General features: G+C 41.5%; 1 protein-coding gene and 116 pseudogenes across 4 annotated transcripts in view; all 117 read left to right on the top strand.

The window, feature by feature from the left end:
• The window catches only part of NFIC (nuclear factor I C), an 863572-nt gene that overhangs the window by 812962 nt on the left and 23704 nt on the right, over positions 1–26906 (top strand). The window lies entirely within an intron of this gene.
• On the top strand, positions 5–123 carry LOC142666331 (5S ribosomal RNA; annotated as a pseudogene).
• LOC142666178 (5S ribosomal RNA) lies at positions 191–309 on the top strand (annotated as a pseudogene).
• LOC142737476 (5S ribosomal RNA) lies at positions 377–495 on the top strand (annotated as a pseudogene).
• LOC142737890 (5S ribosomal RNA) lies at positions 563–681 on the top strand (annotated as a pseudogene).
• On the top strand, positions 749–867 carry LOC142736271 (5S ribosomal RNA; annotated as a pseudogene).
• On the top strand, positions 1121–1239 carry LOC142692598 (5S ribosomal RNA; annotated as a pseudogene).
• On the top strand, positions 1307–1425 carry LOC142680298 (5S ribosomal RNA; annotated as a pseudogene).
• On the top strand, positions 1493–1611 carry LOC142684787 (5S ribosomal RNA; annotated as a pseudogene).
• LOC142682570 (5S ribosomal RNA) lies at positions 1679–1797 on the top strand (annotated as a pseudogene).
• On the top strand, positions 2051–2169 carry LOC142712525 (5S ribosomal RNA; annotated as a pseudogene).
• LOC142737650 (5S ribosomal RNA) lies at positions 2237–2355 on the top strand (annotated as a pseudogene).
• Positions 2423–2541, top strand: LOC142733340 (5S ribosomal RNA; annotated as a pseudogene).
• LOC142736709 (5S ribosomal RNA) lies at positions 2609–2727 on the top strand (annotated as a pseudogene).
• Positions 2795–2913, top strand: LOC142691903 (5S ribosomal RNA; annotated as a pseudogene).
• LOC142716720 (5S ribosomal RNA) lies at positions 2981–3099 on the top strand (annotated as a pseudogene).
• LOC142681246 (5S ribosomal RNA) lies at positions 3167–3285 on the top strand (annotated as a pseudogene).
• LOC142676994 (5S ribosomal RNA) lies at positions 3353–3471 on the top strand (annotated as a pseudogene).
• Positions 3539–3657, top strand: LOC142738037 (5S ribosomal RNA; annotated as a pseudogene).
• LOC142669140 (5S ribosomal RNA) lies at positions 3725–3843 on the top strand (annotated as a pseudogene).
• LOC142680287 (5S ribosomal RNA) lies at positions 3911–4029 on the top strand (annotated as a pseudogene).
• Positions 4097–4215, top strand: LOC142737887 (5S ribosomal RNA; annotated as a pseudogene).
• LOC142736270 (5S ribosomal RNA) lies at positions 4283–4401 on the top strand (annotated as a pseudogene).
• Positions 4655–4773, top strand: LOC142710339 (5S ribosomal RNA; annotated as a pseudogene).
• LOC142681235 (5S ribosomal RNA) lies at positions 4841–4959 on the top strand (annotated as a pseudogene).
• On the top strand, positions 5027–5145 carry LOC142712514 (5S ribosomal RNA; annotated as a pseudogene).
• On the top strand, positions 5213–5331 carry LOC142682879 (5S ribosomal RNA; annotated as a pseudogene).
• LOC142682559 (5S ribosomal RNA) lies at positions 5399–5517 on the top strand (annotated as a pseudogene).
• Positions 5585–5703, top strand: LOC142712503 (5S ribosomal RNA; annotated as a pseudogene).
• Positions 5771–5889, top strand: LOC142712492 (5S ribosomal RNA; annotated as a pseudogene).
• On the top strand, positions 5957–6075 carry LOC142724313 (5S ribosomal RNA; annotated as a pseudogene).
• On the top strand, positions 6143–6261 carry LOC142733332 (5S ribosomal RNA; annotated as a pseudogene).
• LOC142704222 (5S ribosomal RNA) lies at positions 6329–6447 on the top strand (annotated as a pseudogene).
• Positions 6515–6633, top strand: LOC142691925 (5S ribosomal RNA; annotated as a pseudogene).
• Positions 6701–6819, top strand: LOC142716709 (5S ribosomal RNA; annotated as a pseudogene).
• On the top strand, positions 6887–7005 carry LOC142676983 (5S ribosomal RNA; annotated as a pseudogene).
• Positions 7073–7191, top strand: LOC142712481 (5S ribosomal RNA; annotated as a pseudogene).
• Positions 7259–7377, top strand: LOC142669129 (5S ribosomal RNA; annotated as a pseudogene).
• LOC142676883 (5S ribosomal RNA) lies at positions 7445–7563 on the top strand (annotated as a pseudogene).
• On the top strand, positions 7631–7749 carry LOC142697923 (5S ribosomal RNA; annotated as a pseudogene).
• LOC142737172 (5S ribosomal RNA) lies at positions 7817–7935 on the top strand (annotated as a pseudogene).
• LOC142737728 (5S ribosomal RNA) lies at positions 8375–8493 on the top strand (annotated as a pseudogene).
• Positions 8561–8679, top strand: LOC142678842 (5S ribosomal RNA; annotated as a pseudogene).
• On the top strand, positions 8933–9051 carry LOC142729996 (5S ribosomal RNA; annotated as a pseudogene).
• On the top strand, positions 9119–9237 carry LOC142669106 (5S ribosomal RNA; annotated as a pseudogene).
• LOC142727892 (5S ribosomal RNA) lies at positions 9305–9423 on the top strand (annotated as a pseudogene).
• On the top strand, positions 9491–9609 carry LOC142696032 (5S ribosomal RNA; annotated as a pseudogene).
• On the top strand, positions 9677–9795 carry LOC142678831 (5S ribosomal RNA; annotated as a pseudogene).
• On the top strand, positions 10049–10167 carry LOC142736727 (5S ribosomal RNA; annotated as a pseudogene).
• Positions 10421–10539, top strand: LOC142695203 (5S ribosomal RNA; annotated as a pseudogene).
• Positions 10607–10725, top strand: LOC142669095 (5S ribosomal RNA; annotated as a pseudogene).
• LOC142727881 (5S ribosomal RNA) lies at positions 10793–10911 on the top strand (annotated as a pseudogene).
• LOC142736281 (5S ribosomal RNA) lies at positions 10979–11097 on the top strand (annotated as a pseudogene).
• Positions 11165–11283, top strand: LOC142681224 (5S ribosomal RNA; annotated as a pseudogene).
• Positions 11351–11469, top strand: LOC142696020 (5S ribosomal RNA; annotated as a pseudogene).
• On the top strand, positions 11909–12027 carry LOC142736723 (5S ribosomal RNA; annotated as a pseudogene).
• LOC142695180 (5S ribosomal RNA) lies at positions 12281–12399 on the top strand (annotated as a pseudogene).
• LOC142669084 (5S ribosomal RNA) lies at positions 12467–12585 on the top strand (annotated as a pseudogene).
• On the top strand, positions 12653–12771 carry LOC142727870 (5S ribosomal RNA; annotated as a pseudogene).
• LOC142736277 (5S ribosomal RNA) lies at positions 12839–12957 on the top strand (annotated as a pseudogene).
• Positions 13025–13143, top strand: LOC142680276 (5S ribosomal RNA; annotated as a pseudogene).
• Positions 13211–13329, top strand: LOC142736155 (5S ribosomal RNA; annotated as a pseudogene).
• LOC142738025 (5S ribosomal RNA) lies at positions 13397–13515 on the top strand (annotated as a pseudogene).
• LOC142728192 (5S ribosomal RNA) lies at positions 13583–13701 on the top strand (annotated as a pseudogene).
• LOC142736041 (5S ribosomal RNA) lies at positions 13769–13887 on the top strand (annotated as a pseudogene).
• On the top strand, positions 14140–14258 carry LOC142736646 (5S ribosomal RNA; annotated as a pseudogene).
• On the top strand, positions 14326–14444 carry LOC142688691 (5S ribosomal RNA; annotated as a pseudogene).
• On the top strand, positions 14512–14630 carry LOC142736446 (5S ribosomal RNA; annotated as a pseudogene).
• On the top strand, positions 14698–14816 carry LOC142672235 (5S ribosomal RNA; annotated as a pseudogene).
• Positions 14884–15002, top strand: LOC142671263 (5S ribosomal RNA; annotated as a pseudogene).
• On the top strand, positions 15070–15188 carry LOC142669328 (5S ribosomal RNA; annotated as a pseudogene).
• LOC142737407 (5S ribosomal RNA) lies at positions 15256–15374 on the top strand (annotated as a pseudogene).
• LOC142672775 (5S ribosomal RNA) lies at positions 15442–15560 on the top strand (annotated as a pseudogene).
• Positions 15628–15746, top strand: LOC142672224 (5S ribosomal RNA; annotated as a pseudogene).
• On the top strand, positions 15814–15932 carry LOC142736402 (5S ribosomal RNA; annotated as a pseudogene).
• Positions 16000–16118, top strand: LOC142712470 (5S ribosomal RNA; annotated as a pseudogene).
• Positions 16186–16304, top strand: LOC142737536 (5S ribosomal RNA; annotated as a pseudogene).
• LOC142671418 (5S ribosomal RNA) lies at positions 16372–16490 on the top strand (annotated as a pseudogene).
• On the top strand, positions 16557–16675 carry LOC142737782 (5S ribosomal RNA; annotated as a pseudogene).
• On the top strand, positions 16743–16861 carry LOC142737687 (5S ribosomal RNA; annotated as a pseudogene).
• LOC142733321 (5S ribosomal RNA) lies at positions 16929–17047 on the top strand (annotated as a pseudogene).
• Positions 17115–17233, top strand: LOC142736645 (5S ribosomal RNA; annotated as a pseudogene).
• On the top strand, positions 17487–17605 carry LOC142673946 (5S ribosomal RNA; annotated as a pseudogene).
• LOC142736644 (5S ribosomal RNA) lies at positions 17673–17791 on the top strand (annotated as a pseudogene).
• LOC142735716 (5S ribosomal RNA) lies at positions 17859–17977 on the top strand (annotated as a pseudogene).
• LOC142712459 (5S ribosomal RNA) lies at positions 18045–18163 on the top strand (annotated as a pseudogene).
• On the top strand, positions 18231–18349 carry LOC142729985 (5S ribosomal RNA; annotated as a pseudogene).
• LOC142729974 (5S ribosomal RNA) lies at positions 18417–18535 on the top strand (annotated as a pseudogene).
• Positions 18789–18907, top strand: LOC142711129 (5S ribosomal RNA; annotated as a pseudogene).
• Positions 19161–19279, top strand: LOC142684511 (5S ribosomal RNA; annotated as a pseudogene).
• Positions 19347–19465, top strand: LOC142708343 (5S ribosomal RNA; annotated as a pseudogene).
• On the top strand, positions 19532–19650 carry LOC142737781 (5S ribosomal RNA; annotated as a pseudogene).
• Positions 19718–19836, top strand: LOC142737686 (5S ribosomal RNA; annotated as a pseudogene).
• LOC142733299 (5S ribosomal RNA) lies at positions 19904–20022 on the top strand (annotated as a pseudogene).
• On the top strand, positions 20090–20208 carry LOC142674939 (5S ribosomal RNA; annotated as a pseudogene).
• LOC142673935 (5S ribosomal RNA) lies at positions 20462–20580 on the top strand (annotated as a pseudogene).
• LOC142736643 (5S ribosomal RNA) lies at positions 20648–20766 on the top strand (annotated as a pseudogene).
• LOC142735714 (5S ribosomal RNA) lies at positions 20834–20952 on the top strand (annotated as a pseudogene).
• On the top strand, positions 21020–21138 carry LOC142712448 (5S ribosomal RNA; annotated as a pseudogene).
• Positions 21206–21324, top strand: LOC142729963 (5S ribosomal RNA; annotated as a pseudogene).
• LOC142711117 (5S ribosomal RNA) lies at positions 21578–21696 on the top strand (annotated as a pseudogene).
• Positions 21950–22068, top strand: LOC142684500 (5S ribosomal RNA; annotated as a pseudogene).
• Positions 22136–22254, top strand: LOC142695346 (5S ribosomal RNA; annotated as a pseudogene).
• LOC142675013 (5S ribosomal RNA) lies at positions 22322–22440 on the top strand (annotated as a pseudogene).
• Positions 22508–22626, top strand: LOC142712436 (5S ribosomal RNA; annotated as a pseudogene).
• Positions 22694–22812, top strand: LOC142735723 (5S ribosomal RNA; annotated as a pseudogene).
• Positions 22880–22998, top strand: LOC142735699 (5S ribosomal RNA; annotated as a pseudogene).
• Positions 23066–23184, top strand: LOC142736874 (5S ribosomal RNA; annotated as a pseudogene).
• Positions 23438–23556, top strand: LOC142738306 (5S ribosomal RNA; annotated as a pseudogene).
• LOC142673150 (5S ribosomal RNA) lies at positions 23624–23742 on the top strand (annotated as a pseudogene).
• Positions 23810–23928, top strand: LOC142737778 (5S ribosomal RNA; annotated as a pseudogene).
• LOC142737348 (5S ribosomal RNA) lies at positions 23996–24114 on the top strand (annotated as a pseudogene).
• LOC142737406 (5S ribosomal RNA) lies at positions 24182–24300 on the top strand (annotated as a pseudogene).
• Positions 24368–24486, top strand: LOC142686720 (5S ribosomal RNA; annotated as a pseudogene).
• On the top strand, positions 24554–24672 carry LOC142727859 (5S ribosomal RNA; annotated as a pseudogene).
• LOC142710093 (5S ribosomal RNA) lies at positions 24740–24858 on the top strand (annotated as a pseudogene).
• On the top strand, positions 24926–25044 carry LOC142709477 (5S ribosomal RNA; annotated as a pseudogene).

The following is a 26906-nucleotide window of genomic DNA, read 5'->3' as shown; positions in this document are numbered from 1 at the left end:
TAATGTCAATGGCCATTCTAAGCTGAATGCCCCTGCTCTCGTCAGATCGCAGAAGTTACACAGCCTAAGGCCTCGCTAGTACCAGTGTGGGAGACTGTCTGGGAATCCGTGGAGCGGTTGACTTTTTATTATGTTGTTTCGATTTTGTTTCACAATCGATTAAAAAGGACTATGGATTAAAGCATTTAATGTCAATGGCCATTCTAAGCTGAATGTCCCTGCTCTCGTCAGATCGCAGAAGTTACACAGCTTAAGGCCTCACTAGTACCAGTGTGGGAGACTGTCTGGGAATCCGTGGTGCGGTTGAATTTTTATTATGTCGTTTAGATTTTGTTTCACAATCGATTAAAAAGGACTATGGATTAAAGCATTTAACGTCAATGGCCATTCTAAGCTGAATGTGCCTGCTCTCGTCAGAACGCAGAAGTTACACAGCTTAATGCCTCGCTAGTACCAGTGTGGGAGACTGTCTGGGAATCCGTGGTGCGGTTGACTTTTTATTATGTTGTTTAGATTTTGTTTCACAATAGATTAAATAGGACTATGGATTAATGCTTTTAATGTCAATGGCCATTCTAAGCTGAGTGTGCCTGCTCTCGTCAGATCGCAGAAGTTACACAGCTTAAGGCCTCGCTAGTACCAGTGTGGGAGACTGTCTGGGAATCCGTGGTGCGGTTGCCTTTTTATTATGTTGTTTAGATTTTGTTTCACAATAGATTAAATAGGACTATATATTAAGGCTTTTAATGTCAATGGCCATTCTAAGCTGAATGTGCCTGCTCTCGTCAGATCGCAGAAGTTACACAGCTTAAGGTCTCGCTAGTACCAGTGTGGGAGACTGTCTGGGAATCCGTGGTGCGGTTGACTTTTTATTATGTCGTTTAGATTTTGTTTCACAATCGATTAAATAGGACTATGGATTAAAGCATTTAACGTCAATGGCAATTCTAAGCTGAATGTGCATGCTCTCGTCAGATCGCAGAAGTTACACAGCTTAAGGCCTCGCTAGTACCAGTGTGGGAGACTGTCTGGGAATCCATGGTGCGGTTGAATATTTATTATGTTGTTTAGATTTTGTTTCACAATCGATTAAAAAGGACTATGGATTAAAGCGTTTAATGTCAATGGCCATTCTAAGCTGAATGTCCCTGCTCTCGTCAGATCGCAGAAGTTACACAGCTTAAGGCCTCGCTAATACCAGTGTGGGAGACTGTCTGTGAATCCGTGGTGCGGTTGACTTTTTATTATGTCGTTTAGATTTTGTTTCACAATCGATTAAAAAGGACTATGGATTAAAGCATTTAATGTCAATGGCCATTCTAAGCTGAATGTGCCTGCTCTCGTTAGATCGCAGAAGTTACACAGCTTAACGCCTCGCTAGTACCAGTGTGGGAGACTGTCTGGGAATCCGTGGTGCGGTTGACTTTTTATTATGTCGTTTAGATTTTGTTTCACAATAGATTAAATAGGACTATGGATTAAAGGATTTAACGTCAATGGCCATTCTAAGCTGAATGTGCCTGCTCTCGTCAGATCGCAGAAGTTACACAGCTTAAGTCCTCGCTAGTACCAGTGTGGGAGACTGTCTGGGAATCCGTGGTGCAGTTGAATTTTTATTATGTCGTTTAGATTTTGTTTCACAATCGATTAAAAAGGACTATGGATTAAAGCATTTAATGTCAATGGCCATTCTAAGCTGAATGTCCCTGCTCTCGTCGGATCGCAGAAGTTACACAGCTTAAGGCCTCGCTAGTACCAGTGTGGGAGACTGTCTGGGAATCCATGGTGCGGTTGACTTTTTATTATGTCGTTTAGATTTTGTTTCACAATCGATTAAAAAGGACTATGGATTAAAGCATTTATTGTCAATGGCCATTCTAAGCTGAATGTGCCTGCTCTCGTCAGATCGCAGAAGTTACACAGCTTAAGGCCTCGCTAGTACCAGTGTGGGAGACTGTCAGTCAATCCGTGGTGCGGTTGACTTTTTATTAAGTCGTTTAGATTTTGTTTCACAATAGATTAAATAGGACTATGGATTAAAGCATTTAACGTCAATGGCCATTCTAAGCTGAATGTGCCTGCTCTCGTCAGATCGCAGAAGTTACACAGCTTAAGGCCTCGCTAGTACCAGTGTGGGAGACTGTCTGGGAATCCGTGGTGCGGTTGACTTTCTATTATGTCGTTTAGATTTTGTTTCACAATCGATTAAAAAGGACTATGGATTAAAGCATTTAATATCAATGGCCATTCTAAGCTGAATGTCCCTGCTCTCGTCAGATCGCAGAAATTACACAGCTTAAGGCCTCGCTAGTACCAGTGTGGGAGACTGTTTGGGAATCCGTGGTGCGGTTGACTTTTTATTATGTCGTTTAGATTTTGTTTCACAATCGATTAAAAAGTACTATGGATTAAAGCATTTAATGTCAATGGCCATTCTAAGCTGAATGTGCCTGCTCTCGTCAGATCGCAGAAGTTACACAGCTTAAGGCCTCGCTAGTACCAGTGTGGGAGACTGTCTGGGAATCCGTGGTGTGGTTGACTTTTTATTATGTCGTTTAGATTTTGTTTCACAATAGATTAAATAGGACTATGGATTAAAGCATTTAACGTCAATGGCCATTCTAAGCTGAATGTGCCTGCTCTGGTCAGAACGCAGAAGTTACACAGCTTAAGGCCTCGCTAGTACCAGTGTGGGAGACTGTCTGGGAATCCGTGGTGCGGTTGACTTTTTATTATGTTGTTTAGATTTTGTTTCACAATAGATTAAATAGGACTATGGATTAAGGCTTTTAATGTCAATGTCCATTCTAAGCTGAATGTGCCTGCTCTCGTCAGATCGCAGAAGTTACACAGCTTAAGCCCTCGCTAGTACCAGTGTGGGAGACTGTCTGGGAATTCGTGGTGCGGTTGACTTTTTATTATGTTGTTTAGATTTTGTTTCACAATAGATTAAATAGGACTATGGATTAAGGCTTTTAATGTTAATGGCCATTCTAAGCTGAAAGTGCCTGCTCTCGTCAGATCGCAGAAGTTACACAGCTTTAGGCCTCGCTAGTACCAGTGTGGGAGACTGTCTGGGAATCCGTGGTGCGGTTGACTTTTTATTATGTCGTTTAGATTTTGTTTCACAATCGATTAAAAAGGACTATGGATTAAAGCATTTAATGTCAATGGCCATTCTAAGCTGAATGTGCCTGCTCTCGTTAGATCGCAGAAGTTACACAGCTTAACGCCTCGCTAGTACCAGTGTGGGAGACTGTCTGGGAATCCGTGGTGCGGTTGACTTTTTATTATGTCGTTTAGATTTTGTTTCACAATAGATTAAATAGGACTATTGATTAAAGGATTTAATGTCAATGGCCATTCTAAGCTGAATGTGCCTGCTCTCGTCAGATCGCAGAAGTTACACAGCTTAAGGCCTCGCTAGTACCAGTGTGGGAGACTGTCTGGGAATCCATGGTACGGTTGACTTTTTATTATGTCGTTTAGATTTTGTTTCACAATCGATTAAAAAGGACTATGGATTAAAGCATTTAATGTCAATGGCCATTCTAAGCTGAATGTGCCTGCTCTCGTCAGATCGCAGAAGTTACACAGCTTAAGGCCTCGCTAGTACCAGTGTGGGAGACTGTCTGGGAATCCGTGGTGCGGTTGACTTTTTATTAAGTCGTTTAGATTTTGTTTCACAATAGATTAAATAGGACTATGGATTAAAGCATTTAACGTCAATGGCCATTCTAAGCTGAATGTGCCTGCTCTCGTCAGATCGCAGAAGTTACACAGCTTAAGGACTCGCTAGTACCAGTGTGGGAGACTGTCTGGGAATCCGTGGTGCGGTTGACTTTTTATTATGTCGTTTAGATTTTGTTTCACAATCGATTAAAAAGGACTATGGATTAAAGCATTTAATGTCAATGGCCATTCTAAGCTGAATGTGCCTGCTCTCGTTAGATCGCAGAAGTTACACAGCTTAACGCCTCGCTAGTACCAGTGTGGGAGACTGTCTGGGAATCCGTGGTGCGGTTGACTTTTTATTATGTTGTTTAGATTTTGTTTCACAATAGATTAAATAGGACTATGGATTAAGGCTTTTAATGTCAATGGCCATTCTAAGCTGAGTGTGCCTGCTCTCGTCAGATCGCAGAAGTTACACAGCTTAAGGCCTCGCTAGTACCAGTGTGGGAGACTGTCTGGGAATCCGTGGTGCGGTTGCCTTTTTATTATGTTGTTTAGATTTTGTTTCACAATAGATTAAATAGGACTATGGATTAAGGCTTTTAATGTCAATGGCCATTCTAAGCTGAATGTGCCTGCTCTCGTCAGATCGCAGAAGTTACACAGCTTAAGGTCTCGCTAGTACCAGTGTGGGAGACTGTCTGGGAATCCGTGGTGCGGTTGACTTTTTATTATGTCGTTTAGATTTTGTTTCACAATCGATTAAATAGGACTATGGATTAAAGCATTTAACGTCAATGGCAATTCTAAGCTGAATGTGCATGTTCTCGTCAGATCGCAGAAGTTACACAGCTTAAGGCCTCGCTAGTACCAGTGTGGGAGACTGTCTGGGAATCCGTGGTGCGGTTGAATATTTATTATGTCGTTTAGATTTTGTTTCACAATCGATTAAAAAGGACTATGGATTAAAGCGTTTAATGTCAATGGCCATTCTAAGCTGAATGTCCCTGCTCTCGTCAGATCGCAGAAGTTACACAGCTTAAGGCCTCGCTAATACCAGTGTGGGAGACTGTCTGTGAATCCGTGGTGCGGTTGCCTTTTTATTATGTCGTTTAGATTTTGTTTCACAATCGATTAAAAAGGACTATGGATTAAAGCATTTAATGTCAATGGCCATTCTAAGCTGAATGTGCCTGCTCTCGTTAGATCGCAGAAGTTACACAGCTTAACGCCTCGCTAGTACCAGTGTGGGAGACTGTCTGGGAATCCGTGGTGCGGTTGACTTTTTATTATGTTGTTTAGATTTTGTTTCACAATCGATTAAAAAGTACTATGGATTAAAGCATTTAATGTCAATGGCCATTCTAAGCTGAATGTGCCTGCTCTCGTCAGATCGCAGAAGTTACACAGCTTAAGGCCTCGCTAGTACCAGTGTGGGAGACTGTCTGGGAATCCGTGGTGCGGTTGACTTTTTATTATGTCGTTTAGATTTTGTTTCACAATAGATTAAATAGGACTATGGATTAAAGGATTTAACGTCAATGGCCATTCTAAGCTGAATGTGCCTGCTCTCGTCAGATCGCAGAAGTTACACAGCTTAAGTCCTCGCTAGTACCAGTGTGGGAGACTGTCTGGGAATCCGTGGTGCGGTTGAATTTTTATTATGTCGTTTAGATTTTGTTTCACAATCGATTAAAAAGGACTATGGATTAAAGCATTTAATGTCAATGGCCATTCTAAGCTGAATGTCCCTGCTCTCGTCGGATCGCAGAAGTTACACAGCTTAAGGCCTCGCTAGTACCAGTGTGGGAGACTGTCTGGGAATCCATGGTGCGGTTGACTTTTTATTATGTCGTTTAGATTTTGTTTCACAATCGATTAAAAAGGACTATGGATTAAAGCATTTATTGTCAATGGCCATTCTAAGCTGAATGTGCCTGCTCTCGTCAGATCGCAGAAGTTACACAGCTTAAGGCCTCGCTAGTACCAGTGTGGGAGACTGTCTGGGAATCCGTGGTGCGGTTGACTTTTTATTAAGTCGTTTAGATTTTGTTTCACAATAGATTAAATAGGACTATGGATTAAAGCATTTAACGTCAATGGCCATTCTAAGCTGAATGTGCCTGCTCTCGTCAGATCGCAGAAGTTACACAGCTTAAGGCCTCGCTAGTACCAGTGTGGGAGACTGTCTGGGAATCCGTGGTGCGGTTGACTTTTTATTATGTCGTTTAGATTTTGTTTCACAATCGATTAAAAAGGACTATGGATTAAAGCATTTAATGTCAATGGCCATTCTAAGCTGAATGTCCCTGCTCTCGTCAGATCGCAGAAATTACACAGCTTAAGGCCTCGCTAGTACCAGTGTGGGAGACTGTCTGGGAATCCGTGGTGCGGTTGACTTTTTATTATGTCGTTTAGATTTTGTTTCACAATCGATTAAAAAGTACTATGGATTAAAGCATTTAATGTCAATGGCCATTCTAAGCTGAATGTGCCTGCTCTCGTCAGATCGCAGAAGTTACACAGCTTAAGGCCTCGCTAGTACCAGTGTGGGAGACTGTCTGGGAATCCGTGGTGTGGTTGACTTTTTATTATGTCGTTTAGATTTTGTTTCACAATAGATTAAATAGGACTATGGATTAAAGCATTTAACGTCAATGGCCATTCTAAGCTGAATGTGCCTTCTCTGGTCAGAACGCAGAAGTTACACAGCTTAAGGCCTCGCTAGTACCAGTGTGGGAGACTGTCTGGGAATCCGTGGTGCGGTTGACTTTTTATTATGTTGTTTAGATTTTGTTTCACAATAGATTAAATAGGACTATGGATTAAGGCTTTTAATGTCAATGTCCATTCTAAGCTGAATGTGCCTGCTCTCGTCAGATCGCAGAAGTTACACAGCTTAAGCCCTCGCTAGTACCAGTGTGGGAGACTGTCTGGGAATTCGTGGTGCGGTTGACTTTTTATTATGTTGTTTAGATTTTGTTTCACAATAGATTAAATAGGACTATGGATTAAGGCTTTTAATGTTAATGGCCATTCTAAGCTGAAAGTGCCTGCTCTCGTCAGATCGCAGAAGTTACACAGCTTTAGGCCTCGCTAGTACCAGTGTGGGAGACTGTCTGGGAATCCGTGGTGCGGTTGACTTTTTATTATGTCGTTTAGATTTTGTTTCACAATAGATTAAATAGGACTATTGATTAAAGGATTTAATGTCAATGGCCATTCTAAGCTGAATGTGCCTGCTCTCGTCAGATCGCAGAAGTTACACAGCTTAAGGCCTCGCTAGTACCAGTGTGGGAGACTGTCTGGGAATCCATGGTACGGTTGACTTTTTATTATGTCGTTTAGATTTTGTTTCACAATCGATTAAAAAGGACTATGGATTAAAACATTTAATGTCAATGGCCATTCTAAGCTGAATGTGCCTGCTCTCGTCAGATCGCAGAAGTTACACAGCTTAAGGCCTCGCTAGTACCAGTGTGGGAGACTGTCTGGGAATCCGTGGTGCGGTTGACTTTTTATTAAGTCGTTTAGATTTTGTTTCACAATAGATTAAATAGGACTATGGATTAAAGCATTTAACGTCAATGGCCATTCTAAGCTGAATGTGCCTGCTCTCGTCAGATCGCAGAAGTTACACAGCTTAAGGACTCGCTAGTACCAGTGTGGGAGACTGTCTGGGAATCCGTGGTGCGGTTGACTTTTTATTATGTCGTTTAGATTTTGTTTCACAATCGATTAAAAAGGACTATGGATTAAAGCATTTAATGTCAATGGCCATTCTAAGCTGAATGTCCCTGCTCTCGTCAGATTGCAGAAGTTACACAGCTTAAGGCCTCGCTAGTACCAGTGTGGGAGACTGTCTGGGAATCCGTGGTGTGGTTGACTTTTGATTATGTCGTTTAGATTTTGTTTCACAATAGATTAAATAGGACTATGGATTAAAGCATTTAACGTCAATGGCCATTCTAAGCTGAATGTACCTGCTCTGGTCAGATCGCAGAAGTTACACAGCTTAACGCCTCGCTAGTACCAGTGTGGGAGACTGTCTGGGAATCCGTGGTGCGGTTGACTTTTTATTATGTCGTTTAGATTTTGTTTCACAATAGATTAAATAGGACTATGGATTAAGGCTTTTAATGGTAATGGCCATTCTAAGCTGAATGTGCCTGCTCTCGTCAGATCGCAGAAGTTACACAGCTTAAGGCCTCGCTAGTACCAGTGTGGGAGACTGTCTGGGAATACGTGGTGCGGTTGACTTTTTATTATGTCGTTTAGATTTTGTTTCACAATCGATTAAAAAGGACTATGGATTAAAGCATTTAATGTCAATGGCCATTCTAAGCTGAATGTGCCTGCTCTCGTTAGATCGCAGAAGTTACAGAGCTTAACGCCTCGCTAGTACCAGTGTGGGAGACTGTCTGGGAATCCGTGGTGCGGTTGACTTTTTATTATGTCGTTTAGATTTTGTTTCACAATAGATTAAATAGGACTATGGATTAAAGGATTTAATGTCAATGGCCATTCTAAGCTGAATGTGCCTGCTCTCGTCAGATCGCAGAAGTTACACAGCTTAAGGCCTCTCTAGTACCAGTGTGGGAGGCTGTCTGGGAATCCATGGTACGGTTGACTTTTTATTATGTCGTTTAGATTTTGTTTCACAATCGATTAAAAAGGACTATGGATTAAAGCATTTAATGTCAATGGCCATTCTAAGCTGAATGTGCCTGCTCTCGTCAGATCGCAGAAGTTACACAGCTTAAGGCCTCGCTAGTACCAGTGTGGGAGACTGTCTGGAAATCCGTGGTGCTGTTGACTTTTTATTAAGTCGTTTAGATTTTGTTTCACAATAGATTAAATAGGACTATGGATTAAAGCATTTAACGTCAATGGCCATTCTAAGCTGAATGTGCCTGCTCTGGTCAGAACGCAGAAGTTACACAGCTTAAGGCCTCGCTAGTACCAGTGTGGGAGACTGTCTGGGAATCCGTGGTGCGGTTGAATTTTTATTGTGTCGTTTAGATTTTGTTTCACAATCGATTAAAAAGGACTATGGATTAAATCCTTTAATGTCAATGGTCATTCTAAGCTGAATGTCCCTGCTCTTGTTAGATCGCAGAAGTTACACAGCTTAACGCCTCGCTAGTACCAGTGTGGGAGACTGTCTGGGAATCTGTGGTGCGGTTGCCTTTTTATTATGTCGTTTAGATTTTGTTTCACAATAGATTAAATAGGACTATGGATTATGGCTTTTAATGTTAATGGCCATTCTAAGCTGAATGTGCCTGCTCTCGTCAGATCGCAGAAGTTACACAGCTTAAGGCCTCGCTAGTACCAGTGTGGGAGACTGTCTGGGAATCCGTGGTGCGGTTGACTTTTTATTATGTCGTTTAGATTTTGTTTCACAATCGATTAAAAAGGACTATGGATTAAAGCATTTAACGTCAATGGCCATTCTAAGCTGAATGTGCCTGCTCTCGTCAGATCGCAGAAGTTACACAGCTTAAGGACTCGCTAGTACCAGTGTGGGAGACTGTCTGGGAATCCGTGGTGCGGTTGACTTTTTATTATGTCGTTTAGATTTTGTTTCACAATCGATTAAAAAGGACTATGGATTAAAGCATTTAATGTCAATGGCCATTCTAAGCTGAATGTCCCTGCTCTCGTCAGATCGCAGAAGTTACACAGCTTAAGGCCTCGCTAGTACCAGTGTGGGAGACTGTCTGGGAATCCGTGGTGCGGTTGACTTTTTATTATGTCGTTTAGATTTTGTTTCACAATCGATTAAAAAGTACTATGGATTAAAGCATTTAATGTCAATGGCCATTCTAAGCTGAATGTGCCTGCTCTCTTTAGATCGCAGAAGTTACACAGCTTAAGGCCTCGCTAGTACCAGTGTGGGAGACTGTCTGGGAATCCATGGTGTGGTTGACTTTTGATTATGTCGTTTAGATTTTGTTTCACAATAGATTAAATAGGACTATGGATTAAAGCATTTAACGTCAATGGCCATTCTAAGCTGAATGTGCCTGCTCTGGTCAGAACGCAGAAGTTACACAGCTTAAGGCCTCGCTAGTACCAGTGTGGGAGACTGTCTGGGAATCCGTGGTGCGGTTGAATTTTTATTGTGTCGTTTAGATTTTGTTTCACAATCGATTAAAAAGGACTATGGATTAAAGTCTTTAATGTCAATGGCCATTCTAAGCTGAATGTCCCTGCTCTTGTTAGATCGCAGAAGTTACACAGCTTAACGCCTCGCTAGTACCAGTGTGGGAGACTGTCTGGGAATCCGTGGTGCAGTTGACTTTTTATTATGTCGTTTAGATTTTGTTTCACAATAGATTAAATAGGACTATGGATTAAGGCTTTTAATGTTAATGGCCATTCTAAGCTGAATGTGCCTGCTCTCGTCAGATCGCAGAAGTTACGCAGCTTAAGGCCTCGCTAGTACCAGTGTGGGAGACTGTCTGGGAATCCGTGGTGCGGTTGAATTTTTATTGTGTCGTTTAGATTTTGTTTCACAATCGATTAAAAAGGACTATGGATTAAAGCCTTTAATGTCAATGGCCATTCTAAGCTGAATGTCCCTGCTCTTGTTAGATCGCAGAAGTTACACAGCTTAACGCCTCGCTAGTACCAGTGTGGGAGACTGTCTGGGAATCCGTGGTGCGGTTGCCTTTTTATTATGTTGTTTAGATTTTGTTTCACAATAGATTAAATAGGACTATGGATTAAGGCTTTTAATGTTAATGGCCATTCTAAGCTGAATGTGCCTGCTCTCGTTAGATCGCAGAAGTTACACAGCTTAACGCCTCGCTAGTACCAGTGTGGGAGACTGTCTGGGAATCCGTGGTGCGGTTGACTTTTTATTAAGTCGTTTAGATTTTGTTTCACAATAGATTAAATAGGACTATGGATTAAAGCATTTAACGTCAATGGCCATTCTAAGCTGAATGTGCCTGCTCTCGTCAGATCGCAGAAGTTACACAGCTTAAGGACTCGCTAGTACCAGTGTGGGAGACTGTCTGGGAATCCGTGGTGCGGTTGACTTTTTATTATGTCGTTTAGATTTTGTTTCACAATCGATTAAAAAGGACTATGGATTAAAGCATTTAATGTCAATGGCCATTCTAAGCTGAATGTCCCTGCTCTCGTCAGATCGCAGAAGTTACACAGCTTAAGGCCTCGCTAGTACCAGTGTGGGAGACTGTCTGGGAATCCGTGGTGCGGTTGACTTTTTATTATGTCGTTTAGATTTTGTTTCACAATCGATTAAAAAGTACTATGGATTAAAGCATTTAATGTCAATGGCCATTCTAAGCTGAATGTGCCTGCTCTCGTCAGATCGCAGAAGTTACACAGCTTAAGGCCTCGCTAGTACCAGTGTGGGAGACTGTCTGGGAATCCGTGGTGTGGTTGGCTTTTGATTATGTCGTTTAGATTTTGTTTCACAATAGATTAAATAGGACTATGGATTAAAGCATTTAACGTCAATGGCCATTCTAAGCTGAATGTGCCTGCTCTCGTTAGATCGCAGAAGTTACACAGCTTAACGCCTCGCTAGTACCAGTGTGGGAGACTGTCTGGGAATCCGTGGTGCGGTTGACTTTTTATTATGTCGTTTAGATTTTGTTTCACAATCGATTAAAAAGTACTATGGATTAAAGCATTTAATGTCAATGGCCATTCTAAGCTGAATGTGCCTGCTCTCTTTAGATCGCAGAAGTTACACAGCTTAAGGCCTCGCTAGTACCAGTGTGGGAGACTGTCTGGGAATCCATGGTGTGGTTGACTTTTGATTATGTCGTTTAGATTTTGTTTCACAATAGATTAAATAGGACTATGGATTAAAGCATTTAACGTCAATGGCCATTCTAAGCTGAATGTGCCTGCTCTGGTCAGAACGCAGAAGTTACAAAGCTTAAGGCCTCGCTAGTACCAGTGTGGGAGACTGTCTGGGAATCCGTGGTGCGGTTGAATTTTTATTGTGTCGTTTAGATTTTGTTTCACAATCGATTAAAAAGGACTATGGATTAAAGTCTTTAATGTCAATGGCCATTCTAAGCTGAATGTCCCTGCTCTTGTTAGATCGCAGAAGTTACACAGCTTAACGCCTCGCTAGTACCAGTGTGGGAGACTGTCTGGGAATCCGTGGTGCAGTTGACTTTTTATTATGTCGTTTAGATTTTGTTTCACAATAGATTAAATAGGACTATGGATTAAGGCTTTTAATGTTAATGGCCATTCTAAGCTGAATGTGCCTGCTCTCGTCAGATCGCAGAAGTTACGCAGCTTAAGGCCTCGCTAGTACCAGTGTGGGAGACTGTCTGGGAATCCGTGGTGCGGTTGAATTTTTATTGTGTCGTTTAGATTTTGTTTCACAATCGATTAAAAAGGACTATGGATTAAAGCCTTTAATGTCAATGGCCATTCTAAGCTGAATGTCCCTGCTCTTGTTAGATCGCAGAAGTTACACAGCTTAACGCCTCGCTAGTACCAGTGTGGGAGACTGTCTGGGAATCCGTGGTGCGGTTGCCTTTTTATTATGTTGTTTAGATTTTGTTTCACAATAGATTAAATAGGACTATGGATTAAGGCTTTTAATGTTAATGGCCATTCTAAGCTGAATGTGCCTGCTCTCGTTAGATCGCAGAAGTTACACAGCTTAACGCCTCGCTAGTACCAGTGTGGGAGACTGTCTGGGAATCCGTGGTGCGGTTGACTTTTTATTAAGTCGTTTAGATTTTGTTTCACAATAGATTAAATAGGACTATGGATTAAAGCATTTAACGTCAATGGCCATTCTAAGCTGAATGTGCCTGCTCTCGTCAGATCGCAGAAGTTACACAGCTTAAGGACTCGCTAGTACCAGTGTGGGAGACTGTCTGGGAATCCGTGGTGCGGTTGACTTTTTATTATGTCGTTTAGATTTTGTTTCACAATCGATTAAAAAGGACTATGGATTAAAGCATTTAATGTCAATGGCCATTCTAAGCTGAATGTCCCTGCTCTCGTCAGATCGCAGAAGTTACACAGCTTAAGGCCTCGCTAGTACCAGTGTGGGAGACTGTCTGGGAATCCGTGGTGCGGTTGACTTTTTATTATGTCGTTTAGATTTTGTTTCACAATCGATTAAAAAGTACTATGGATTAAAGCATTTAATGTCAATGGCCATTCTAAGCTGAATGTGCCTGCTCTCGTCAGATCGCAGAAGTTACACAGCTTAAGGCCTCGCTAGTACCAGTGTGGGAGACTGTCTGGGAATCCGTGGTGTGGTTGGCTTTTGATTATGTCGTTTAGATTTTGTTTGACAATAGATTAAATAGGACTATGGATTAAAGCATTTAACGTCAATGGCCATTCTAAGCTGAATGTGCCTGCTCTCGTTAGATCGCAGAAGTTACACAGCTTAACGCCTCGCTAGTACCAGTGTGGGAGACTGTCTGGGAATCCGTGGTGCGGTTGACTTTTTATTATGTCGTTTAGATTTTGTTTCACAATAGATTAAATAGGACTATGGATTAAAAGATTTAACGTCAATGGCCATTCTAAGCTGAATGTGCCTGCTCTCGTCAGATCGCAGAAGTTACACAGCTTAAGTCCTCGCTAGTACCAGTGTGGGAGACTGTCTGGGAATCCGTGGAGCGGTTGACTTTTTATTATGTCGTTTAGATTTTGTTTCACAATCGATTAAAAAGGACTATGGATTAAATCATTTAATGTCAATGGCCATTCTAAGCTGAATGTGCCTGCTCTCGTCAGATCGCAGAAGTTACACAGCTTAAGGCCTCGCTAGTACCAGTGTGGGAGACTGTCTGGGAATCCGTGGTGCGGTTGACTTTTTATTATGTCGTTTAGATTTTGTTTCACAATAGATTAAATAGGACTATGGATTAAAGCATTTAACGTCAATGGCCATTCTAAGCTGAATGTGCCTGCTCTCGTCAGAACGCAGAAGTTACACAGCTTAAGGCCTCGCTAGTACCAGTGTGGGAGACTGTCTGGGAATCCGTGGTGCGGTTGACTTTTTATTATGTCGTTTAGATTTTGTTTCACAATCGATTAAAAAGGACTATGGATTAAAGTATTTAATGTCAATGGCCATTCTAAGCTGAATGTGCCTGCTCTCGTCAGATCGCAGAAGTTACACAGCTTAAGGCCTCGCTAGTACCAGTGTGGCAGACTGTCTGGGAATACGTGGTGCGGTTGACTTTTTACTATGTTGTTTAGATTTTGTTTCACAATAGATTAAATAGGACTATGGATTAAGGCTTTTAATGTCAATGGCCATTCTAAGCTGAATGTGCCTGCTCTCGTAGATCGCAGAAGTTACACAGCTTAAGGACTCGCTAGTACCAGTGTGGGAGACTGTCTGGGAATCCGTGGTGCGGTTGACTTTTTATTATGTTGTTTAGATTTTGTTTCACAATCGATTAAAAAGGACTGTGGATTAAAGCATTTAATGTCAATGGCCATTCTAAGCTGAATGTGCCTGCTCTCGTCAGATCGCAGAAGTTACACAGCTTAAGGCCTCGCTAGTACCAGTGTGGGAGACTGTCTGGGAATCCGTGGTGCGGTTGAATTTTTATTATGTCGTTTAGATTTTGTTTCACAATCGATTAAAAAGGACTATGGATTAAAGCATTTAATGTCAATCACCATTCTAAGCTGAATGTCCCTGCTCTCGTCAGATCGCAGAAGTTACACAGCTTAAGGACTCGCTAGTACCAGTGTGGGAGACTGTCTGGGAATCCGAGGTGCGGTTGACTTTTTATTATGTCGTTTAGATTTTGTTTCACAATCGATTAAAAAGGACTATGGATTAAAGCATTTAATGTCAATGGCCATTCTAAGCTGAATGTGCCTGCTCTCGTCAGATCGCAGAAGTAACACAGCTTAAGGCCTCGCTAGTACCACTGTGGGAGACTGTCTGGGAATCCGTGGTGCGGTTGACTTTTTATTATGTCGTTTAGATTTTGTTTCACAATCGATTAAAAAGGACTATGGATTAAAGCATTTAACGGCAATGGCCATTCTAAGCTGAATGTCCCTGCTCTCGTCAGATCGCAGAAGTTACACAGCTTAAGGCCTTGCTAGTACCAGTGTGGGAGACTGTCTGGGAATCCGTGGTGCGGTTGACTTTTTATTATGTTGTTTAGATTTTGTTTCACAATCGATTAAAAAGGACTATGGATTAAAGCATTTAATGTCAATGGCCATTCTAAGCTGAATGTGCCTGCTCTCGTCAGACCGCAGAAGTTTCACAGCTTAAGGCCTCGCTAGTACCAGTGTGGGAGACTGTCTGGGAATCCGTGGTGCGGTTGACTTTTTATTATGTCGTTTAGATTTTGTTTCACAATCGATTAAAAAGAACTATGGATTAAAGCATTTAATGTCAATGGCCATTCTAAGCTGAATGTGCCTGCTCTCGTCGGATCGCAGAAGTTATACAGCTTAAGGCTTTGCTAGTACCAGTGTGGGAGACTGTCTGGGAATCCGTGGTGCGGTTGACTTTTTATTATGTCGTTTAGATTTTGTTTCACAATAGATTAAATAGGACTATGGATTAAAGCATTTAACGTCAATGGCCATTCTAAGCTGAATGTGCCTGCTCTCGTCAGAACGCAGAAGTTACACAGCTTAAGGCCTCGCTAGTACCAGTGTGGGAAACTGTCTGGGAATCCGTGGTGCGGTTGAATTTTTATTATGTCGTTTAGATTTTGTTTCACAATCGATTAAAAAGGACTATGTATTAAAGCATTTAATGTCAATGGCCATTCTAAGCTGAATGTCCCTGCTCTCGTCAGATCGCAGAAGTTACACAGCTTAAGGCCTCGCTAGTACCAGTGTGGGAGACTGTCTGGGAATCTGTGGTGCGGTTGAATTTTTATTATGTCGTTTAGATTTTGTTTCACAATCGATTAAAAAGGACTATGGATTAAAGCATTTAATGGCAATGGCCATTCTAAGCTGAATGTCCCTGCTCTCGTCAGATCGCAGAAGTTACACAGCTTAAGGCCTTGCTAGTACCAGTGTGGGAGACTGTCTGGGAATCCGTGGTGCGGTTGACTTTTTATTATGTTGTTTAGATTTTGTTTCACAATCGATTAAAAAGGACTGTGGATTAAAGCATTTAATGTCAATGGCCATTCTAAGCTGAATGTGCCTGCTCTCGTCAGACCGCAGAAGTTACACAGCTTAAGGCCTCGCTAGTACCAGTGTGGGAGACTGTCTGGGAATCCGTGGTGTGGTTGACTTTTTATTATGTCGTTTAGATTTTGTTTCACAATCGATTAAAAAGGACTATGGATTAAAGCATTTAATGTCAATGGCCATTCTAAGCTGAATGTGCCTGCTCTCGTCAGATCGCAGAAGTTACACAGCTTAAGGCCTCGCTAGTACCAGTGTGGGAGACTGTCTGGGAATCCGTGGTGCGGTTGACTTTTTATTATGTCGTTTAGATTTTGTTTCACAATAGATTAAATAGGACTATGGATTAAAGCATTTAACGTCAATGGCCTTTCTAAGCTGAATGTCCCTGCTCTCGTCGGAACGCAGAAATTACACAGCTTAAGGCCTCGCTAGTACCAGTGTGGGAGACTGTCTGGGAATCCGAGGTGCGGTTGACTTTTTATTATGTCGTTTAGATTTTGTTTCACAATAGATTAAATAGGACTATGGATTAAAGTATTTAACGTCAATGGCCATTCTAAGCTGAATGTGCCTGCTCTCGTCAGAACGCAGAAGTTACACAGCTTAAGGCCTCGCTAGTACCAGTGTTGGAGACTGTCTGGGAATCCGTGGTGCGGTAGAATTTTTATTATGTCGTTTAGATTTTGTTTCACAATCGATTAAAAAGGACTATGGATTAAGCATTTAATGTCAATGGCCATTCTAAGCTGAATGTGCCTGCTCTCGTCAGAACGCAGAAGTTACACAGCTTAAGGCCTCGCTAGTACCAGTGTTGGAGACTGTCTGGGAATCCGTGGTGCGGTTGAATTTTTATTATGTCGTTTAGATTTTGTTTCACAATCGATTAAAAAGGACTATGGATTAAAGCATTTAATGTCTATGGCCATTCTAAGCTGAATGTCCCTGCTCTCGTCAGATCGCAGAAGTTACACAGCTTAAGGCCTCGCTAGTACCAGTGTGGGAGACTGTCTGGGAATTTGTGGTGCGGTTGACTTTTTACTATGTTGTTTAGATTTTGTTTCACAATAGATTAAATAGGACTATGGATTAAGGCTTTTAATGTCAATGGCCATTCTAAGCTGAATGTGCCTGCTCTCGTCAGATCGCAGAAGTTACACAGCTTAAGGCCTCGCTAGTACCAGTGTGGGAGACTGTCTGGGAATCCGTGGTGTGGTTGACTTTTTATTATGTCGTTTAGATTTTGTTTCACAATAGATTAAATAGGACTATGGATTAGAGCATTTAACGTCAATGGCCATTCTAAGCTGAATGTGCCTGCTCTCGTCAGATCGCAGAAGTTACACAGCTTAAGGCCTCGCTAGTACCAGTGTGGGAGACTGTCTGGGAATCCGTGGTGCGGTTGAATTTTTATTATGTCGTTTAGATTTTGTTTCACAATCGATTAAAAAGGACTATGGATTAAAGCATTTAATGTCAATGGCCATTCTAAGCTGAATGTTTTTACTCTCGTCAGATCGCAGAAGTTACACAGCTTAAGGCCTCGCTAGAACCAGTGTGGTAGACTGTCTGGGAATCCGTGGTGCGGTTGACTTTTTATTTTGTCGTTTAGATTTTGTTTCACAATCGATTAAAAAGGACTATGGATTAAAGCATTTAATGTCAATGGCCATTCTAAGCTGAATGTGCCTGCTCTCGTCAGATCGCAGAAGTTACACAGCTTAAGGCCTCGCTAGTACCAGTGTGGGAGACTGTCTGGGAATCCGTAGTGTGGTTGACTTTTTATTATGTCGTTTAGATTTTGTTTCACAATCGATTAAAAAGGACTATGGATTAAAGCATTTAATGTCAATGGCCATTCTAAGCTGAATGTGCCTGCTCTCGTCAGATCGCAGAAGTTACACAGCTTAAGGCCTCGCTAGTACCAGTGTGGGAGACTGTCTGGGAATCCGTGGTGCGGTTGAATTTTTATTATGTCGTTTAGATTTTGTTTCACAATCGATTAAAAAGGACTATGGATTAAAGCATTTAATGTCAATGGCCATTCTAAGCTGAAGGTCCCTGCTCTCGTCAGATCGCAGAAGTTACACAGCTTAAGGCCTCGCTAGTACCAGTGTGGGAGACTGTCTGGGAATCCGTGGTGCGGTTGACTTTTTACTATGTTGTTTAGATTTTGTTTCACAATAGATTAAATAGGACTATGGATTAAGGCTTTTAATGTCAATGGCCATTCTAAGCTGAATGTGCCTGCTCTCGTCAGATCGCAGAAGTTACACAGCTTAAGGCCTCGCTAGTACCAGTGTGGGAGACTGTCTGGGAATCCGTGGTGCGGTTGACTTTTTATTATGTCGTTTAGATTTTGTTTCACAATAGATTAAATAGGACTATGGATTAAGGCTTTTAATGTTAATGGCCATTCTAAGCTGAATGTGCCTGCTCTCGTCAGATCGCAGAAGTTACACAGCTTAAGGCCTCGCTAGTACCAGTGTGGGAGACTGTCTGGGAATCCGTGGTGCGGTTGACTTTTTATTATGTCGTTTAGATTTTGTTTCACAATCGATTAAAAAGGACTATGGATTAAGGCTTTTAATGTTAATGGCCATTCTAAGCTGAATGTGCCTGCTCTCGTCAGATCGCAGAAGTTACACAGCTTAAGGCCTCGCTAGTACCAGTGTGGGAGACTGTCTGGGAATCCGTGGTGCGGTTGACTTTTTATTATGTCGTTTAGATTTTGTTTCACAATCGATTAAAAAGGACTATGGATTAAAGCATTTAATGTCAATGGCCATTCTAAGCTGAATGTGCCTGCTCTCGTTAGTTCGCAGAAGTTACACAGCTTAACGCCTCGCTAGTACCAGTGTGGGAGACTGTCTGGGAATCCGTGGTGTGGTTGACTTTTTATTATGTCGTTTAGATTTTGTTTCACAATAGATTAAATAGGACTATGGATTAAAGGATTTAATGTCAATGGCCCTTCTAAGCTGAATGTGCCTGCTCACGTCAGATCGCAGAAGTTACACAGCTTAAGGCCTCGCTAGTACCAGTGTGGGAGACTGTCTGAGAATCCGTGGTGCGGTTGAATTTTTATTGTGTCGTTTAGATTTTGTTTCACAATCGATTAAAAAGGACTATGGATTAAAGCCTTTAATGTCAATGGCCATTCTAAGCTGAATGTCCCTGCTCTTGTTAGATCGCAGAAGTTACACAGCTTAACGCCTCGCTAGTACCAGTGTGGGAGACTGTCTGGGAATCCGTGGTGCGGTTGACTTTTTATTATGTTGTTTAGATTTTGTTTCACAATAGATTAAATAGGACTATGGATTAAGGCTTTTAATGTTAATGGCCATTCTAAGCTGAATGTGCCTGCTCTCTTCAGATCGCAGAAGTTACACAGCATAAGGCCTCGCTAGTACCAGTGTGGGAGACTGTCTGGGAATCCGTGGTGCGGTTGACTCTTTATTATGTCGTTTAGATTTTGTTTCACAATCGATTAAAAAGTACTATGGATTAAAGCATTTAATGTCAATGGCCATTCTAAGCTGAATGTGCCTGCTCTCGTTAGATCGCAGAAGTTACACAGCTTAACGCCTCGCTAGTACCAGTGTGGGAGACTGTCTGGGAATCCGTGGTGCGGTTGAATTTTTATTATGTCGTTTAGATTTTGTTTCACAATCGATTAAAAAGGACTATGGATTAAGCATTTAATGTCAATGGCCATTCTAAGCTGAATGTGCCTGCTCTCGTCAGAACGCAGAAGTTACACAGCTTAAGGCCTCGCTAGTACCAGTGTTGGAGACTGTCTGGGAATCCGTGGTGCGGTTGAATTTTTATTATGTCGTTTAGATTTTGTTTCACAATCGATTAAAAAGGACTATGGATTAAAGCATTTAATGTCTATGGCCATTCTAAGCTGAATGTCCCTGCTCTCGTCAGATCGCAGAAGTTACACAGCTTAAGGCCTCGCTAGTACCAGTGTGGGAGACTGTCTGGGAATTTGTGGTGCGGTTGACTTTTTACTATGTTGTTTAGATTTTGTTTCACAATAGATTAAATAGGACTATGGATTAAGGCTTTTAATGTCAATGGCCATTCTAAGCTGAATGTGCCTGCTCTCGTCAGATCGCAGAAGTTACACAGCTTAAGGCCTCGCTAGTACCAGTGTGGGAGACTGTCTGGGAATCCGTGGTGTGGTTGACTTTTTATTATGTCGTTTAGATTTTGTTTCACAATAGATTAAATAGGACTATGGATTAGAGCATTTAACGTCAATGGCCATTCTAAGCTGAATGTGCCTGCTCTCGTCAGATCACAGAAGTTACACAGCTTAAGGCCTCGCTAGTACTAGTGTGGGAGACTGTCTGGGAATCCGTGGTGCGGTTGAATTTTTATTATGTCGTTTAGATTTTGTTTCACAATCGATTAAAAAGGACTATGGATTAAAGCATTTAATGTCAATGGCCATTCTAAGCTGAATGTTTTTACTCTCGTCAGATCGCAGAAGTTACACAGCTTAAGGCCTCGCTAGAACCAGTGTGGTAGACTGTCTGGGAATCCGTGGTGCGGTTGACTTTTTATTTTGTCGTTTAGATTTTGTTTCACAATCGATTAAAAAGGACTATGGATTAAAGCATTTAATGTCAATGGCCATTCTAAGCTGAATGTGCCTGCTCTCGTCAGATCGCAGAAGTTACACAGCTTAAGGCCTCGCTAGTACCAGTGTGGGAGACTGTCTGGGAATCCGTAGTGTGGTTGACTTTTTATTATGTCGTTTAGATTTTGTTTCACAATCGATTAAAAAGGACTATGGATTAAAGCATTTAATGTCAATGGCCATTCTAAGCTGAATGTGCCTGCTCTCGTCAGATCGCAGAAGTTACACAGCTTAAGGCCTCGCTAGTACCAGTGTGGGAGACTGTCTGGGAATCCGTGGTGCGGTTGAATTTTTATTATGTCGTTTAGATTTTGTTTCACAATCGATTAAAAAGGACTATGGATTAAAGCATTTAATGTCAATGGCCATTCTAAGCTGAAGGTCCCTGCTCTCGTCAGATCGCAGAAGTTACACAGCTTAAGGCCTCGCTAGTACCAGTGTGGGAGACTGTCTGGGAATCCGTGGTGCGGTTGACTTTTTACTATGTTGTTTAGATTTTGTTTCACAATAGATTAAATAGGACTATGGATTAAGGCTTTTAATGTCAATGGCCATTCTAAGCTGAATGTGCCTGCTCTCGTCAGATCGCAGAAGTTACACAGCTTAAGGCCTCGCTAGTACCAGTGTGGGAGACTGTCTGGGAATCCGTGGTGCGGTTGACTTTTTATTATGTCGTTTAGATTTTGTTTCACAATCGATTAAAAAGGACTATGGATTAAGGCTTTTAATGTTAATGGCCATTCTAAGCTGAATGTGCCTGCTCTCGTCAGATCGCAGAAGTTACACAGCTTAAGGCCTCGCTAGTACCAGTGTGGGAGACTGTCTGGGAATCCGTGGTGCGGTTGACTTTTTATTATGTCGTTTAGATTTTGTTTCACAATCGATTAAAAAGGACTATGGATTAAAGCATTTAATGTCAATGGCCATTCTAAGCTGAATGTGCCTGCTCTCGTTAGTTCGCAGAAGTTACACAGCTTAACGCCTCGCTAGTACCAGTGTGGGAGACTGTCTGGGAATCCGTGGTGTGGTTGACTTTTTATTATGTCGTTTAGATTTTGTTTCACAATAGATTAAATAGGACTATGGATTAAAGGATTTAATGTCAATGGCCCTTCTAAGCTGAATGTGCCTGCTCACGTCAGATCGCAGAAGTTACACAGCTTAAGGCCTCGCTAGTACCAGTGTGGGAGACTGTCTGAGAATCCGTGGTGCGGTTGAATTTTTATTGTGTCGTTTAGATTTTGTTTCACAATCGATTAAAAAGGACTATGGATTAAAGCCTTTAATGTCAATGGCCATTCTAAGCTGAATGTCCCTGCTCTTGTTAGATCGCAGAAGTTACACAGCTTAACGCCTCGCTAGTACCAGTGTGGGAGACTGTCTGGGAATCCGTGGTGCGGTTGACTTTTTATTATGTTGTTTAGATTTTGTTTCACAATAGATTAAATAGGACTATGGATTAAGGCTTTTAATGTTAATGGCCATTCTAAGCTGAATGTGCCTGCTCTCTTCAGATCGCAGAAGTTACACAGCATAAGGCCTCGCTAGTACCAGTGTGGGAGACTGTCTGGGAATCCGTGGTGCGGTTGACTCTTTATTATGTCGTTTAGATTTTGTTTCACAATCGATTAAAAAGTACTATGGATTAAAGCATTTAATGTCAATGGCCATTCTAAGCTGAATGTGCCTGCTCTCGTTAGATCGCAGAAGTTACACAGCTTAACGCCTCGCTAGTACCAGTGTGGGAGACTGTCTGGGAATCTGTGGTGCGGTTGACTTTTTATTATGTCGTTTAGATTTTGTTTCACAATAGATTAAATAGGACTATGGATTAAAGGATTTAACGTCAATGGCCATTCTAAGCTGAATGTGCCTGCTCTCGTCAGATCGCAGAAGTTACACAGCTTAAGTCCTCGCTAGTACCAGTGTGGGAGACTGTCTGGGAATCCGTGGAGCGGTTGAATTTTTATTATGTCGTTTAGATTTTGTTTCACAATCGATTAAAAAGGACTATGGATTAAAGCATTTAATGTCAATGGCCATTCTAAGCTGAATGTGCCTGCTCTCGTCAGATCGCAGAAGTTACACAGCTTAAGGCCTCGCTAGTACCAGTGTGGGAGACTGTCTGGGAATCCGTGGTGCGGTTGACTTTTTATTATGTCGTTTAGATTTTGTTTCACAATAGATTAAATAGGACTATGGATTAAAGCATTTAACGTCAATGGCCATTCTAAGCTGAATGTGCCTGCTCTCGTCAGAACACAGAAGTTACACAGCTTAAGGCCTCGCTAGTACCAGTGTGGGAGACTGTCTGGGAATCCGTGGTGCGGTTGACTTTTTATTATGTCGTTTAGATTTTGTTTCACAATCGATTAAAAAGGACTGTGGATTAAAGCATTTAATGTCAATGGCCATTCTAAGCTGAATGTGCCTGCTCTCGTCAGATCGCAGAAGTTACGCAGCTTAAGGCCTCGCTAGTACCAGTGTGGGAGACTGTCTGGGAATCCATGGTGCGGTTGACTTTTTATTATGTCGTTTAGATTTTGTTTCACAATAGATTAAATAGGACTATGGATTAAAGCATTTAACGTCAATGGCCATTCTAAACTGAATGTGCCTGCTCTCGTCAGAACGCAGAAGTTACACAGCTTAAGGCCTCGCTAGTACCAGTGTGGGAGACTGTCTGGGAATCCGTGGTGCGGTAGACTTTTTATTATGTCGTTTAGATTTTGTTTCACAATCGATTAAAAAGGACTATGGATTAAAGCATTTAATGTCAATGGCAATTCTAAGCTGAATGTGCCTCCTCTCGTTAGATTGCAGAAGTTACACAGCTTAAGCCCTCGCTAGTACCAGTGTGGGAGAGTGTCTGGGAATCCGTGGTGCGGTTGACTTTTTATTATGTCGTTTAGATTTTGTTTCACAATAGATTAAATAGGACTATGGATTAAAGCATTTAACGTCAATGGCCATTCTAAGCTGAATGTGCCTGCTCTCGTCAGATCGCAGAAGTTACACAGCTTAAGGCCTCGCTAGTACCAGTGTGGGAGACTGTCTGGGAATCTGTGGTGCGGTTGAATTTTTATTATGTCGTTTAGATTTTGTTTCACAATCGATTAAAAAGGACTATGGATTAAAGCATTTAATGGCAATGGCCATTCTAAGCTGAATGTCCCTGCTCTCGTCAGATCGCAGAAGTTACACAGCTTAAGACCTTGCTAGTACCAGTGTGGGAGACTGTCTGGGAATCCGTGGTGCGGTTGTCTTTTTATTATGTTGTTTAGATTTTGTTTCACAATCGATTAAAAAGGACTATGGATTAAAGCATTTAATGTCAATGGCCATTCTAAGCTGAATGTGCCTGCTCTCGTCAGACCGCAGAAGTTACACAGCTTATGGCCTCGCTAGTACCAGTGTGGGAGACTGTCTGGGAATCCGTGGTGCGGTTGACTTTTTATTATGTCGTTTAGATTTTGTTTCACAATCGATTAAAAAGGACTATGGATTAAAGCATTTAATGTCAATGGCCATTCTAAGCTGAATGTGCCTGCTCTCGTCAGATCGCAGAAGTTACACAGCTTAAGGCTTTGCTAGTACCAGTGTGGGAGACTGTCTGGGAATCCGTGGTGCGGTTGACTTTTTATTATGTCGTTTAGATTTTGTTTCACAATAGATTAAATAGGACTATGGATTAAAGCATTTAACGTCAATGGCCATTCTAAGCTGAATGTGCCTGCTCTCGTCAGAACGCAGAAGTTACACAGCTTAAGGCCTCGCTAGTACCAGTGTGGGAAACTGTCTGGGAATCCGTGGTGCGGTTGAATTTTTATTATGTCGTTTAGATTATGTTTCACAATCGATTAAAAAGGACTATGGATTAAAGCATTTAATGTCTATGGCCATTCTAAGCTGAATGTGCCTGCTCTCGTCAGATCGCAGAAGTTACACAGCTTAAGGCCTCGCTAGTACCAGTGTGGGAGACTGTCTGGGAATCCGTGGTGTGGTTGAATTTTTATTATGTCGTTTAGATTTTGTTTCACAATCGATTAAAAAGGACTATGGATTAAAGCATTTGATGTCAATGGCCATTCTAAGCTGAATGTCCCTGCTCTCGTCAGATCGCAGAAGTTACACAGCTTAAGGCCTCGCTAGTACCAGTGTGGGAGACTGTCTGGGAATCCGTGGTGCGGTTGACTTTATATTATGTTGTTTAGATTTTGTTTCACAATCGATTAAAAAGGACTATGGATTAAAGCATTTAATGTCTATGGCCATTCTAAGCTGAATGTGCCTGCTCTCGTCAGATCGCAGAAGTTACACAGCTTAAGGCCTCGCTAGTACCAGTGTGGGAGACTGTCTGGGAATCCGTGATGCGGCTGACTTTTTATTATGTCGTTTAGATTTTGTTTCACAATAGATTAAATAGGACTATGGATTAAAGCATTAAACGTCAATGGCCATTCTAAGCTCAATGTTCCTGCTCTCGTCAGAACGCAGCAGTTACACAGCTTAAGGCCTCGCTAGTACCAGTGTGGGAGACTGTCTTGGAATCCGTGGTGCGGTTGAATTTTTATTATGTCGTTTAGATTTTGTTTCACAATAGATTAAATAGGACTATGGATTAAGGCTTTTAACCCCTTAAGGACGCAGCCTAGTTTGGGCCTTAAGGCTCAGAGCCCATTTTTCAAATCTGACATATTTCACTTTATGTGGTAATAACGTCGGAATGCTTAAACCTATCCAAGCGATTCTGAGATTGTTTTCTCGTGACACTTTGGGCTTCATGTTCGTGGTAAAATTTGGTCGATATATTCAGTCTTTATTTGTGAAAAATTGCAAAATTTAGAGAAAATTTACAAAAAATAGCATTTTTCAGAATTTAAAGGCATCTGCTTGAAAAACAGACGGTTATACCACCCAAAATAGTTACTAGTTCACATTTCCCATATGTCTACTTTAGATTGGCATCGTTTTTTGAACATTCTTTTATTTTTCTTGGACGTTACAAGGCTTAGAACATAAACAGCAATTTCTCATATTCTTAAGAAAATTTCAAAAGCCTTTTTTTGAAGGTGCCAGTTCAGTTCTGAAGTGGATTTGAGGGGCCTATGTATTAGAAACCCCCATAAAACACCCCATTTTAAAAACTAGACCCCTCAAAGTATTCAAAACAGCATATAGAAAGTTTTTTAACCCTTCAGGCATTTCACAGGAATTAAAGCAAAGTGGAAATTAAATTTGCAAATTTCATTTTTTCTGCTGAATTTCAATTTTATTCAATTTTTTTTTAGTAACAGAGAAGGTTTTACCAGAGAAACACTACTAAATATGTATTGTCCAGATTCTGCAGTTTTTAGAAATGTCCCACATGTGGCCCTACTGCGCTCGTGGACTAAAACACAAGCCCTAGAAGCAAAGAAGCACCTAGTGCATTTTGAGGCCTCTTTTTTATTAGAATATATTTTAGGCAGCATGCCAGGTTTGAAGAGGCGTTGAGGTATCAAAACAATGGAAACCCACCAGAAGTGACCCCATTTTGGAAATTACACCCCTCAAGGAATTCATTTATGGTTTTTGTTATCATTTTGACCGCACAGTTTTTTCACAGCACCTATTTGAATTGGGCTGTGAAATGAAAAAAATGATATTTTTTCCAATAAAATGTCATTTTTGATCAAATTTTCTTATTTTCACAGGGAACAACATACCCCATTTTGTTGCCCAATTTGTCCTTAGTGCGGCAATACCCCATTTGTGGTGATAAACTGCCGTTTGGGCCCATGGGAGGGCTCAGAAGGAAAGGAGCGCTATGTGTTTGTTGGAGTCCAGATTTTGCTGGATTGGTTTTCGGGTGCCATGTCGCATTTGCAGAGCCCCAGAGGTATCAAAGCAATGGAAACCCACCAGAAGTGACCCCATTTTGGAAACTACACCCCTCAAGGAATTCATTTATGGTTTTTGTTATCATTTTGACCGCACAGGTTTTTCACAGCACCTATTTGAATTGGGCTGTGAAATGAAAAAAATTATATTTTTTCCAATAAGATGTCATTTTTGATCAAAATTTCTTATTTTCACAGGGAACAACATACCCCATTTTGTTGCCCAATTTGTCCTTAGTGCGGCAATACCCCATTTGTGGTGATAAACTGCCGTTTGGGCCCATGGGAGGGCTCAGACGGAAAGGAGCGCTATGTGTTTGTTGGAGTCCAGATTTTGCTGGATTGGTTTTCGGGTGCCATGTTGCATTTGCAGAGCCCCAGAGGTATCAAAGCAATGGAAACCCACCAGAAGTGACCCCATTTTGGAAACTACACCCCTCAAGGAATTCATTTATGGTTTTTGTTATCATTTTGACCGCACAGTTTTTTCACAGCACCTATTTGAATTGGGCTGTGAAATGAAAAAAATGATATTTTTTCCAATAAGA

The sequence above is a fragment of the Rhinoderma darwinii genome, chromosome 1, assembly GCF_050947455.1.
Source record: "Rhinoderma darwinii isolate aRhiDar2 chromosome 1, aRhiDar2.hap1, whole genome shotgun sequence".
In the NCBI taxonomy this organism is placed as follows: domain Eukaryota; kingdom Metazoa; phylum Chordata; class Amphibia; order Anura; family Rhinodermatidae; genus Rhinoderma; species Rhinoderma darwinii.
The sequence above is the reverse complement of the archived record's forward strand: the minus strand, read 5'-3'. Positions and strand labels throughout refer to the sequence as shown.